Source organism: Dreissena polymorpha, chromosome 4 (assembly GCF_020536995.1).
Source record: "Dreissena polymorpha isolate Duluth1 chromosome 4, UMN_Dpol_1.0, whole genome shotgun sequence".
Classification (NCBI taxonomy): Eukaryota; Metazoa; Mollusca; class Bivalvia; order Myida; family Dreissenidae; genus Dreissena; species Dreissena polymorpha.
Window position 1 is genome coordinate 535726 of NC_068358.1, and position 15236 is coordinate 550961.

Consider the following 15236-nt stretch of genomic DNA (forward strand, 5'->3'; position numbering starts at 1 on the left):
TGTAGGCTAAGAGCTTGTATAAGCTTTATTTGCTGAAATAAATGTTGTTGTTGTTGTTGTTGTTATAAAATTTATTAATTGTTAAATTTGAGTAATGATAAATATGCCGTAATAATAGTTAGTTAAAAACAACAACAAACAAGTCGGATATTTTCTAAGGCGTGCATTATCCCATGCTATTACGCGAAAATATAGTTTATTCAGCATTCAGAAAAATGTAGGCGCCTGTATTTTTAAGCAATGATTCTTTACGTGTTATTTGTTCCCTTGAGTGTTTGACAATCTTAATCGTACAAATCGACTGCTAGCATTCAATTAAACTTGCGTAAAATGAACAGAGCGACGGGTATTTGGGCATCTCGAGTTGAAATGTGTTTACTTTGACAATCCATTATTTAACAAGTAAATAATATTAAACAAGTACTATCACCGGTTAAACTTTTCTATAGCTTCAAACTTGTCTTGCTTTTAACATGCTGATAAAGTTTTAATAGCTAAGTAAATTCAATTTATGACAATAGACCATAATAGACCATAATATTTGCCGTAAGGCAGTGCATTTCAATCAATCAGCATATGTCCGAACTACTTTAAACATCGACACACACATTTACTTAAGTGTAGCTTAGTTTAAATCAGAGACGTAGATGTCTACGTCTCTGTTTAAATACAGTACAAAACGCAAATCTGGGACCAAACAATGCGTGGGATACTTAAAGATACAAAAATTGAACAAACGCACTAAAGCTGAAATAAAATAGAAAGTCGAATCCATCAAATGAGAAGAAATAAATAATTCCTTCTGTTAATCACCAGCGGCAGCATAGTATTATCAAACGTTCGACAAAAATCATACATCTATTGGGATATTTTTTGAATGTAATACAGTTCATACAGAGCATCCGAAATCATTCACTTGTGTTACGTGCTATTTTTGTTTTTATTGAATAAACAGATTGATGTGATAATATATTAATTTTCTATCAGTTTCAGTAAAAATGAACGAAGTGCACTGGGAAAAAACTATTTAATTACTCAACAAACATGCAATACCACATTCGATCTCAATAAACGCTTTGAACCAAACATCCATGTTATCAATGTTATTCTCCCATCTCAAGTAATAATCGATTATTTTCAATTTCAGAATACAAGTCGAAGGAGGGAATGATCTAGACTCTGATGTTATCTTCTGGAATTGCGGGTAAGCTCGGTAAAGTCAAACAAGCACCATTCGTGTGTCAGGTCGATAGACGGATAGATTAAACAGATTAATTTCATACCGATAACTAGAGGAGATGACAACAACTTCGATCTACCTCCATTACAATCTGTCGTGGTTTTCAACCATATTGACACTTATTTGAATAACGGGGATCCTCTAAATGCTAAAGTTTTATTTGAAAGATTTCCGCGTCGCGTTGTTTTTGTAGTCTGGTGTTTATTTTCCAATTCTGGGAGACGTTTACATGTCTTAAAACGACAAACGCCAGCATACTAACTGGTAATGCGGACTAATGTTATCTGTACAGTCGTACTTAAGACGGTTCATATGATGTTTGTAGATTCGCTGTTTGAAAACGAAATTCAAGCCGAAATCTAGATGCTATTTTAAATATCTATCATCATAGTAAATCAATGCGGCTAAATGTCAAAACAATACACACACGATCAGCCAGTTTTGACAAAAAACAAAACAAACCAATAAATGCGTTTTTGTAGAGCAACAAATGTCCAGTTTGCAACATTTATCTTAATCAGGAATCTTTGTTGGCTAAATTACGTTAAGTACGAATATTTAACAATCAACGAATATAACCATCTGCTTAACAAAACTGTGTTATGAATTGACAAACAAGATATGCCCCAACATTCCTTTTTTTCAAAACTTCGCTCATGTCAAACACAACCATGGAGGCCATTTGTGCAAAGCATTTTCAAAAACCATCTATACGTGGAAAAGTTATTGACGAGAAAAGTATTTTTGCACATGCGCAATGGCGTGCAGATGTAGGGACGGACAGTAAACTCCGGACTGAGAACAATGCTTTAAATATGTGTTTGTTTATTCATTATTAGCCACCAAAATCGGAAAATATTTTTTTTTAGCAAATTACGTGTTTTACCAATGCTTGTATCAGGGTTAATCTATCGTCCGAATTCTAAAGCCTCCGTGGCACATTGGTATGGTGATGTCTTTTGTTTCCTGGGGTCCAGGGTTCAATTTTCAAGTGCAGTAACCGTGTAATTTTGTTTTACCTGCTTCCTTGTTATTATGACTATTTAAAACTACTCCCATTATTACAGTTTTGTTAGTAAAAGCCTCTATTGACATTAATGTAAATATGAACAACTCTTAAAATGTTTCTTAAAATTTGACGATGGTTTTATAACTTAAGTTTTTTTTCGCGCATTTAAACGCGACTAGTTTTCGTTTATTTCAAACAAACGTATGTCAACTATTCATGTACTGATCGAAGAGAACAATTATTTACCGACTCCTCAAATCAAACGTTTTTTCTGCATGCGGAAAACATTAACTTGTCAAAATGCTTCATGGATTTTTAAGTTTGGAGTGTTTACTCAGACTTGTTTAAGTGCTTTAAATTCTTTTCTACGGCCACTTGGTAGGTAACTGTTTAAACGCCTGAAGATTATTTGTCCTGTTTACTTATCAGCAATATCCAGGAGCTGGTCTCATAAAGTAAATCACAATAAATCACGGACATACCTTGTTATGCCAATAGAAGGTGGCTTACAGGTTTGAGTATCGCTGAATGACGCGATAAAAAGTACATTCTGTCATGGACGCGTTCAGATGTCCTGTAGGGAATCACGTTATACATGTATATGATTGGTGTGACGCAAATGTGATGCGCGACCCTATTCGAACGCAAGTGGCAAGGTCTGAGATTGCAGGGATGGGGAAGATGAACATGATTGGTTGGTCATTTAAGGGGCATTTGAACATGTATAATGTTATTAATATTTATTTAAGATGTTAATGATACGTAATTGCCTTTATGTATATAACATTAGCCTGTGTAATCAGATCGGCTAACCAGAGACGACCCTTTACGCTCAATTATGGTATTTTCTGTTTTAAGAAAGTCACGTAGTTACACCCTCTGATTTAGGAAAACTGTTGTTTCTACACAGAATAAAATGTTTTATTTCAAGCTAAAGATCTTCTCTTAAACAACAAAAACTGACCAGTAGTGACTTATCAATCAAGACATACATTACCAAATGTGGGTTGGTATTTCAGTTTTACTCATGAAGTCACAGCGTTTTACTTCAAATTATTGGACAAAGAAAAATGCACTGTGACAGCGCCCTGCATTCGTCTCTGGTAAAAAGACTTGTACAAAAAACAATTGAAATTGTTAATAAACGTCCAATTATATTTACACTATTTTATGTGCATTCTCAATGAATACTGGTTAAATGATATGAAGATTGACACAATGGTTTCTAATATTCTGGCCTAGTCAAAGAACATGACAATAATCAAACATAATTCAACAAAGCATACGACATCCAACCGGTTTGGACAAAACTTTAGACAAAACTTTAGACTAAAATCCAAACGCGGAAACAACACTCAATATACTAGTATTCTTAGCCTACATGGTTCAACAACGGCTACGATTGCATGCTTTTAGTTGGTTCCAGTGCGGTATTCGTTAATAATAAAGTGGATATATAATTATTCAGAAATTATTTTTAATTTCAGGATTCCGTTTAAATGATTATTTTGTCAAGTGTCGACAACCTATATTGCTTACATATTTTGACTCTAAAGCAAACATTTGAACTTGCGTCAAATGAACTATCAGACGAGAAATAAGGCATCCCGTAGTTGAAAATGTGTTTACTTAGACCATCCATTATTTAACAAGTAAATACGAATTTTGAGTATATCGTCGGTAGAAGGTTTATATCTCTTCTAGCTGATCATGCATTAAACACGCCCACAACTTTTTTGTAATAGCAAAGTTAATTTGATTTCTGACAAAACGATATATCTCGTTAGCGATAGACAGTGCATTTTAAAAACAACAATTAATTGTTGTTAACTTATGAAAATATCGACACGAACAACCTCCATGCAGTTTATGTACCTCGTTTGGATTGCCTAAACATATTGCCTAATAATCGGTAACCATGAGTGATTATATTCCCTCTGTTGATACACTTGTTCTCCTGTACAAACTAAGACACACCACTCATCTATGACAAAAATGCGTACAACGTCATAAGCATAGGCATAACATTTTTGGATTAAATGATATGTAGAAAGAATATGTCCATCTTTTTAAATTAAAAAATAATCAAAATAGCGGATAAAAATTGTTTGCTGCTTATTGAAAATTTTACTAGTAAGAGACGAATTTAATTTGGAATGTTTTCGCTTCACAGTGAATTGCATTAATGTTTGTCATCTTTCTAAAAAGTCAGTGATGCTTGTTTGGGCTAAAGTTGTTCCTTTTAGTGCACTAAAACAGTTCCATAATACACCTACATGTATTCCAAAACAACAACAAAAACACATGTCTTTTTCTGCGATTACATTTACTTTTTAAAATACTTATTGATAGGTTTGGATTGTTTACACATACTTGTTCAAGTGCTTAATTTCATTTTAATGACAACTTGGTAGGTAACAGACCCGAGGCTTGATTAGTCTTTGCCCTGTGTACGTATCAGCAATAAATGGTTGCTAGTCGTACACAATAAATAACATAAAATCCCATTTATGCCAATAGAATGTGACTTATTGATTAGCTTATCGCTGCATGACGGATGAAAACGTACGATCTAACATGGACTGCGCTCAACTCTCCTGTAAGGAGTGACTTCAATTATGAATGGTATACCATAAATGTGACGCTCGACCCTCGTGGCATTTTGATGTCAGGTTTTGATATAGTCAGCATGTGATGGTAAATGAAATGAAATGAAATAAAATCGACCCGTTCAAATCCATTTATTGGGTAAATCAACATCAGTGGCATAATATTTATGAAACGTACGACATATATCTTTTTCTCTTTCATCATATTATATTTCTACATTTTCGTGATATTATACAGCTATTGTGATGTTTTTTTGCATGCAACAACGTTTCAATAAAAAAGAACGCAGTTCACTGGGCAACAAGTTCAATTACTTCACGAACATGCAATACCGCATTTTATCTCAATAAACGCTTGTCAACCAAACATCAATGTCATTAACGTAATTCTTTCATACAAAGTCATAATCGATTATTTTCAATTTCAGAATATAGCTCAAAGGAGTGACTGTTTTTGTATCTGATCTAATCTTCTGGCGTTGCGGGTAAGCTAAGTCAAACAAGCATCGTTCGTTTGTCAGGTCTTTAGCCGCAAGATTAAACATATTAATTTCATACCAAGAGCTAGAGATGCCGACAACTTCGATCCACCTTTATTATAGTCTGCCATTGTTTTCAACCATATTAACACTGATTTGAATAAAAGGGGTCCTCTTAATCCCCAAGTTTAATATGAAAGATTTCTGCCTTGAATTTATTTCTGATCTTGCGTTTATTAAAAAAATTGGAGACGTTTATGCGGACTGCGGTAAAATGCTGGCCACTATTGCACTAAATACGAATATTTGACAACTAATGAAAAGAAGCATCTGCTTGACAATTGAATATACTTTATTCCAATCTATATCACAGACAAATACATATAGATCTGCTACAAAAAATGTGTTATGAATTTACAAGCAAGACAAGAGTCCATTCTGTTCAATACTCCGCTTCCGTCAAATTTAAGCTGTTTTATTACAAAATTTTACCTTTTGAATCTACGTCTGCTTTTTTTATTCAAGGAAGGGAGAAGGGTGTTGTACGCGATCAGTCGTCGGATGATTGTGGGCGTTTGTGCAAAGTTATTAAAAAAAAAATCATTGAAAAGTTATGTCTGAGAAAGGAAATTTTGCTTAGACCATGCGTACACACAGACAAACATATGGACTTCAGACAGATAGTGCGACTGCTATATGTTGCTTTGTGAAGGGGAATGTGGTTTATCATTTGTGATTTATTTCAAACCCCAATAACATGAATAATATCTGTCACATTTCATAATGAGACAGAATCGTTCATGCCGTTTTATGGCAAAAATTGACCTTTTATCCGTAAGTGAGACCTTGGCATTTGAAGTAGGGAGACACGTGTTTCAATCGATAACAAATTCGTATATGGCAATGTAATGGCTTGGACAGGAAGTTTCAAGCGTGATGGACACATTTAACATTTGACGTTAATGGTTGACCTCGAACTTGATGAAGGGAAACAGGTGTTACATGCGATACATTCTTTCTTTTTTGTTGGTGGTAATTTTTGGTAAATAATTTCAAAATCCATTTATAAATGGCAGTCTTTAAACTGAAATGAGGTTTTCTTCCTTTTGAGTCATGAATCATGTAGTTTGCCGTTCAGAGAAACCATGGCTTCATCGTGAGCAAATACTCAATAGAGGCGGAACGCGGTTAGGCTGCATTCATATCCCACATCCTAAAAATACAAACTTAAATTATTTTCATGAGAGGTATGAATACACACATTTAAATAGCTTTATCTACAGTTATCAATAATAATTGTGATTATTTAAGTTTGGTAAGTACATTGTAATGACTTATTTAAAAAAAATCTTTGAACAAGTTTCTTTTTGTTTAAGCTAAAGTTGCTTTTCTTTGCGGATTTACATGCACCCAGTTGATGTTCACCCTAAACGAACACATGTCAAGTATAAATAAAGTGATCGAAGGGAACACAAATTAAACTTAAAAAAAACCCACATGTCTTTCTGAATGCGGAATACATTAACTTGTCAAAATGATACACGGTATTTAAAGTTTGAGATGTTTACTCAGACTTGTTCAAGTTGTTTAAATTCCTTTCTACAGCCACTTGGTAGGTAACTGTTTAAACGCTTGAAGATTCTTTGTCCTGTTTACTTATCAGCAATATCCAGGAGCTGGTCGCATAAAGTAAATCACAATAAATCCCTTGTTTTGCCAATAGAATGTGGCTTATAGGTTTGGTTATCGCTGCATGAGGCGATGAAAACGCACTATCTGCCATGGACGCGATCAGATCACATGTAGGGATCACGTCAGATAGGAATAGAATGACGCTAATGTGATGAGGTACCCCATCGGAACATAAGTGAAGTTCTGAGATAGTATGGGATAGTCAAACATTATTGGTTGGTCATAACAGGGGCTTTCGAAAATATAACGATATAATGAATAACATCATTGTTAAAGATTTTAATTAAACGTAATTCCGTTGATTATAATCCTGAAAATTTTAAGCGTGTATGTTTATATCATAATGTTTATTCATTGGTGTGATTATGACGCGACGTCACGTTAAGTCTCCTCACGCGCTTTGCATGTTATGCTGTAGCGGTTACTGTTATGCCTGTGATCAAGGTTTGTCAGTAATAAATAAGTATAGAGCAACGTATCGACAGTGCACTTAGATATTATCGCTGAGATACACCGTTTGTTTGGCAGGTCGCTGTTCGCAAAGGTTACACAGATTAATTTCATACCAAGAGCTGGAGATGACAATAACTTCAATACACTGTCATCAAAATATGTTATGGTTTTACGCCATATGGCAATTTATTTGCACAACACATATACCCTTAATCCTCAAGCTTTATCTGAAAGGTTTCCGCGTAGTTTTCGTCGAAGTCTTGAAGTGTTGTGTATATTTTAGAATAAATCAAGACGGTTTTTTATTCAAACGACTTAAAACCTATATTCAAGTTGATGTATGGATATTGTCTTGAATTCATTTTTTATCAAAGAAAATGAATGGTAATAAATGCACAAAGTACTTCACAAATAGTTTGAGTGTTTCTAGACATGTTCTATTAGATTGTTCTATTCGTTCCGATTCTTTCTAAACGATTATTTTCTTTTGCGTGTTTGACAACTTAAACGATAATAAATATTGACTCTCAATCAATTGAATGTGCGTCAAATGAACAAGTCGACGAGATATTAGGCATCCCGTTGTTGGAAATGTGTTTACTTAGACAATTCATTATTGAATAAGTAAATACGAATTTTAAGAACATCGCCGGGAGAAGTAAATTCGATCTGTACATTAAGTGACACTTCATTGGCGATAGTCAGCGCATCTATCAGAAATTGTTTTTAACTAATGAAAATATCGCCACAAGCATTCTTCGTGCAGTCCTTGTACCTCGTTTAAATTATCTGAACGATACTTAATAGAGTCGGGTTAATCTTCTTCTATGTTGGATGCTAAAAACAAGTTTGATTTATTGCTGCAAAAAATATATTTTCGTTCTTTGTTTTGTGTACTGCTTAATAATCACAAGTAATCAAGAGTTCATGATTGTCCTTCTGCATATACATTTGATACCTTTATATTGATCCTGCACATTCTACGATACAAGAGCCATCAATGAAAAATTTCGTCAAACTCCAGCTGACACTTGTTTTCCATGGATAAAAAGTATGATATTCATTTTTGTATGCCTTACAAACGTTTAACATTTTCGGGTTTAATGACATGAATTAACAAGGAATATGTCCCTGTTTCATAACAATTAATCAACATATCAGATGTAAATTATTTTTTAGCTGGTTGCAGGTCTTACTTGTAAGGACAATATAAATCTCAAATGTTGTTCTACAAAGATCGTCACAATGGATTGCATTAATGTTTACTATATTTCTAAAAAGTAATCCGTGGTTTTTAGGGCTAAAGTTTTTATTTTTCACGTATTGAAACCATTCCATTATACGCTTATTCCAAACAAACACATTATCAAACTTAAAAGACCGATAGATTAACGACTGGATGATTTCCTAATACGTCCTTCTGTCTGCGGGATACATTTAATTGTCAAATTTTGTAAACAAAAAACTTAATGATAAGTTTGACGTGTTTACACAGACCTGCTGAAGTGATTTTAAGTCTTTTCAATGGTCACTTGATAGGTAACTGCCAAACGGCTAGAAATCTCCTTATGTATATGTTTTAACAATAAACGGTGGCTAATCGCATAAAATAGAACACAATAAATCACGAAAATGCGTTGGTCCTGAACACCTTGCTTTTCCTGCTGTTGATGGTGATGTCCAGTCTAGCTTAATTGTCCATCTGTTTTTGTCTTTTTCTGAATATGTTGTTTATTGTTAGAAGCACCAGACGGTAAGCAAAGTTAAGGTCGTCCAATGGCCTCCAAAATGTCCACTGGATTCTGTTTCGCTTCTAGTCCGTCGAGGTCATCATGACCCAGCCTATGGTCAGCAGGAACAAAACAGGTGAGAGGACGTGTCCCTGCCTAAATCCAGTTTTTACTTCGAGGGCATTATGGCACTGCGACTCTCAACACATCATTACAATTTAGTTCGTGCAGAGTTCCATGGTTGGTTATTTTCTCCAAGACTCACACAATATACATTGGTCAACTTGTTTGAAAAGATATAGTAGTATATATGACAATAGTTGGAAGATTGGACTAATTTCAAGATAAATTAAACTTCTTTGTGCACAGCAACATCAGCAGAAAAATAACTTTCGACGAAATCTTTTTTTCTTTGAAATTACAATAATGTTACACATTCGTTATACTAGTATCATGTAATTGTTGTTAAAAATCTGCATGTAATTTCTCAAAAAGTGTCCGACATCTACCATTTGTATCGCATGCTATTAATTATTTTGTTAACCCTTAAACAACAAATATCCTATACCATTGCTTTTTATTGATACTTACATCAACACCAGTAAATAAGAAGTCACCTAACTGTTGTAAATCGTCATTAACTAAACAAACATGCAATATAGTATTTGATCCCAATTAATCAGTTAACATAAAGCGCCAAAACAATCAACGTAATTCTTACATCCCAAATAATGATTTTTGCCAATTACGGCGCCTTAGCTTTTTTACGTTGACATCATTATGTTTTTGTCAACGGTTTGTGAGCAACACGTAAGGATCAAACCAAACTTCGCGTGCTTTCAGTACACCTAAAACACTATCGTTTAGAGATTGGTGCTATGAGCGAACAACAAAATTAAAACAACACACATCGCTAAACACAAAACACTGAGAGAAGTTGTAGAATTTTACTAAGACACAATAAACAAATTTAAAGAGGAGACAAGTTCACTTATTGTCTATTTTCTTGAGAACATGCAGGTTGACATAGTATGTATACAGTCTCCAAGCGAAACGATAACGGGTTCGGCGGAGAATTTTGATGAAGTATCGAGTAAGATAAATGCTCGAATTAACTCCCAACAAGAGGGTTCATGCACAAATACAATAGACCTGTTTGTATTTAAAATGCTTACTGGTATTATTTTAGAGCAATTTGTCTTCTAGGAGAAAGTTTCGACAGAAAACATAATATTATAGATGCAAAACTATGTAAGACATTATAGAATTGCCAGCCCCTTGGTATAATACACTTGCCAGATTTAAAAAAAATATGCTAAAATAGAAACATACATCGAATCTATGATACAGAATAAGGAAGATAGTTTAGCTGGAGAACATGGTGATAGTGACTAGCTGCTAGAACATTTGATGATTGAATTGCGTAAAGAAGTGAGTATTTTAGGAGACGGGAGTAAAAGCCACTTAGCGGATGTAAATGGTTACATTGTCACATCATAGTTCTATGACGATAAAAAATAGGAAAAATCAGTGAAAATTGAATAAAGAAACAAAATCGTCATTTGTTTTAATTGTGTCTTCCAGATTGCAAAAAGTGACAGAAAAATAGCAAAGCTTTAAGTGTTTTAGAGCTTATACTCTATCAAGTGTATATCGCAGAAGAGTCATGCAAAAATAAACACCATACACGAGGCGTAATAAACAACAGATGGAAGTACTGGAAGTTCCGCAGTCATAACTGGAAAACGCCCAATACGTCACTCATCTGCCAATGAAATTAACAAAGGTATTCTACTGAAAAAGTCATAAGTAAAATAAACACAATCACATACAGAGAGATAAACTGAATGTTTGACGAAGGGGTACAGTTAGTACTTACAACCTAGCTTATGAACTTTACCTACACAGAGATGGCATACAGAATAGATTCTTTCGATATAATTCTTAATTAATTGTTATCATAACACATCGATGATAACAGATTGATACTGTATTAACATTGCGTTAATTTAACATTGTTTAATAAATATGTTCAATGTTTCCGTGAGGGCCTTTATATTTTTTATGATTTTGTAAGTTCGTTGTAAATATGATGAATACTATAAGCGTGTATGTTTATACAATATTATATATTCATTTTGTGGCCTCAAGAATGTTGTGGTCTGTAGTAATTTGGTGCCTTGCATGTTTGCTTTGCGTGTTTTCAAGTTGCGGTCACTGTTAGTTTTAACTAACGGTTCGTTAGGTAATAAATAAGTATCGAACACCATCTTGCCAAGACGCTAACACAACGTTGAAAAACACCGTTTGGTTGGCAGGTCAATGTTCCCAAAGATAAAACAGATTCATTTCGTAATAAGAGCTAGAGATAACAATAATCTCGATAAACCGTCGTCAAAATATGTCATGATTTCCGCTATATTTCCTTGATTTGAATAACAGAGATACCCTTAATCCGCATGTTTTATCTAAAAGATTTCCGCGCCGTTTTTTTTTGTTGAAGTCTTAAAGTTGTGTGTTTATTTTGGAATAAATCAAGACGTTGACATTTCTTCAAACGACTTAAAAACTTATGGGTTTTGCGAGCTACCTTAAACGAAAAGCTGTTATTTTCAAGGAATATACGATGTTTAATATTGATTACTTGACAATCTTGATTCAAGTCGATATACGATACTCCACAAACAGTCGAATATTTGCAGAGATTTTCTATTAAACACGGATGTTTGCAATGTAATATGTTAACCATGGTGATTGTTTTGCCCAAATGGGACATATTTGCCAATAAAAAAACGGAAACGCATTAATCGATAGCTACGATATAGAACCATCCTTATGATTAGTAAAGAGTACAAAGCTACTTACCTGTACCCCCTCCCCAATCTATGCTATACTATGCTACAAATAACACTGTCATGTACAGTGTTACGAAATGTACAACTTATGAAAAGATACGAACGCTTATTTCCATACGAGTGTTACGACCATTAATTTCAAAGTCACTGTTTTGACACGTGTTTTCTTCACTTAAATTCATCTTGTCATGCAGTAATATATTCATTGACTCAAATATTGGAATACTTCGTTTAACAATATGTAAATCAAACATTAACGACTCATAAAACGTTCAGCTCACCAATGCAGGAGATGCACATGGTGAGCTTTTTACGGTGGCATAGAGGGGACATTCACTCCTTTTTTTTAAATTGCACTCCTCTTTTTTCTATTTCGTGTTCCCGACTTCGTTACTCGATGCCACGACTTACTAACTCGTGGCCACGAGATAGACAAAAGAGGAGTGCAAAACTAAATAAAAGAGGAGTGCAATTAAAAAAGAGCGGTGCAGTAAATAAAGGAAGTGTGCATTAAACAAAAAAAGACAGAATTTTAGCTATCTCGAGATCCTGACTGAGCTAACTCGTGGCCACGAGTTAGTCAGTCAATCAAATTGTTTCACATGGTCGTTCATGGTGATCTTTATACAAAGGGCAGTAATGATCAACAAAAGATGAAATATTTTTAGCTATCTCGAGATCCCGAATATGCTAACTCGTGGCCACGAGTTAGTCATCCAATCAAATTGTTCCATATGGTCGTTCATGGTGATCTTTATACAAAGGTATGTAATCATCACAGTAAAAGTCCGTTTTGGCCAGCTATATATATGCGTACAGAATATTTGCACATGTTACGCAAAATTTGATTGGCTGACTAACTAGTGGCCACGAGAAAGCTAAAATTGTCTCCTCTTTTGTTTTATGCACCCTTCTTTTATTTACTGCACTCCTCTTTTATTAAGTATTGCACTTCTCTTTTTTGTATCTCGTGGCCTTGACTTAGTAACTCGAGGCCACGACATAGCTAACTCGTGGCCACGAGATAGTAAGTCGTGTCCACGAGATAGAAAAAAAGAGGAGTGCAATTTAAAAAAAAGAGGAGTGCAATTAATGAAAGAGAATGTTACCTCTATGCTACCGTAGCTTTTGTGGTCTTTATCTGCATGTCGTTCGATTTACGTTGTTATTTTTGTCGAGTATTTTATTCAAACGACATCTCCTAAAACAACTGTTCTCCCGAAATAAAATAAAATTCTTTATTTCATGCGATGGATTTTCTTTTATTAAAAAATAAAACTGAGCAGTAATGACAACTAAAATATAATGTACCTAATGCGGTTTTATATTTCAGATCTACTTATAAAGTAATATCACCTCGTTTTACTTCGGATTCTTGTACGTACCAAAAAAAGTCAAAATGCACAGCGGCTTACATTCGTCTCAGGTAAATAGACGTGTTCAGCAAGCAATATATTTGTTTATTCTACGTGACAGCTGAACAACGGTCTTTATTGAATGCTTATTGTTGGTTCCGGTATTCATTAATGATGTATTGGAGATATCATTATTTAGAAAGAACATGTAGTCGGCGGTCTGTTTATTTAAGTATTCTTTTACAGAGGCGTATTTAGGTGGGGGGCTAGGGGGCTAAAGCCCCCCCCCCCCCAGCTGGCTGGCTAGACACGATTTTTAATAAAAATGAGCCCCTTACAGTTTCAGTCCACTTGTGTATTTCCTGTCAAATGTCCCTAATTAAGCCATAAACAGCTGTCGATTTGTGTGATTAGCCCCCAGGCATGTGTACAGACGATCTAACCTTCGTCAGCTAAAGTGCACGCTTCATTGACTGTAAGTAATAAACTGCGCTATTTGATTGGCTGAAGAAGATACATTCAACTAATGAAATTCATCCATACATTTAGCTATTGATAAATGTTTACAAATGGCTGCCGCATGAGACTTGTGAAAAACAATATTTCAATTTGTAGCAATTAAAGAGTTTAGACGAACGCAATGGACAATCACAACTATTTTTTCGGTAATTTCTTTGGTGAATTTTATTGGTATTAGCTCTTTAGAGTGATAATCCTTTTGAGTAACAAGTTATTGCCAGTGAATTTCAACTGCACACTTAATGAATGGCAATTATTTTTTTGATTATTTTTTTTTACAAATCGGGCTAACTGCTTTGATGTTCATCCATACTTTTTAAAATTAAAAAAGACTCAAAAATTAAGAATTACTTTGCTATATGAAACTAAATCATTTTCTTAACGCGTGACAACATCGAGGCAGCAACACCCGAATTAAACTACACAGAAACCTAACGACTCCCTTTGTTAACACTTTTGTGAACGAAATGGACACCCGAGTGATTTGCAGACTAAGGCAGCCATGCGATTGAAATTATACCTGAACAAATGTGCGCCTCTCCTGTCAGTGCTAGTGACCTTGAATGGTTCATTGATGATCTCCCTTCCCCTCAGTCCCTCCCTGCTGAGTTGCACTTTATATGGCAGGCTAGGTGGAAAGGTGTACCCAACCCTCCTACTATCCTTCAGGGCTCTGTTGCACATTGTGATTCCCAGCTGTACCCCATCATTTACACTGTTTTGTCCATATCATGTGTGCTCCCTGTTACATCATGCGAGTGTAAAAAGAGTATCAGTGCCCAAGGACTTGTTAAGACAAAACTAAGATCATCAATGGGTCAGGACAGGTTGTCCGCTGTGTGCCTGCTTTCCATTCATAGGGACATGGACATAAACATTTTAATGTTGTACCTAAGTTGACCTAGTAGGATATCCAACAAGGTTAAATAGGAGGTCCACCCATCTAACTCTGTTAAAAAAGTTATGGATAAAGATAATGTCTCCCACCACTTTAGTGGTTTGAGAGACATTTGATTTACCCCTGTGTGTCTGTCTGTCCGTACATCTGTCACACTTGATGTGTGAACTCAAGTTCTTATTTGTTTTACATGCACTTTCATCATGCAAAATGCTGATAAGATAGCAGGAAATCGCATCATTTCAAGGTGCCATTTAAAAAAAAGAATCGTCGACGGAAGGGGACACACCTCCCGCACCCTCCCCTGTTGAGCCCCCCCCCCCCCCCCCCTCTGAAAATTTTCTGGATACGCCTCTGTTTTAAATGATCACTTTTAAGTACTTGCCAACCTACAGGA

General features: G+C 35.0%; 1 protein-coding gene across 2 annotated transcripts in view; it reads right to left on the minus strand.

Annotated features, from left to right (window-relative positions):
- LOC127879882 (uncharacterized) overlaps window positions 1–15236 on the minus strand; it is a 232349-nt gene that overhangs the window by 176861 nt on the left and 40252 nt on the right. The gene's annotated exons all lie outside the window — the stretch shown is intronic.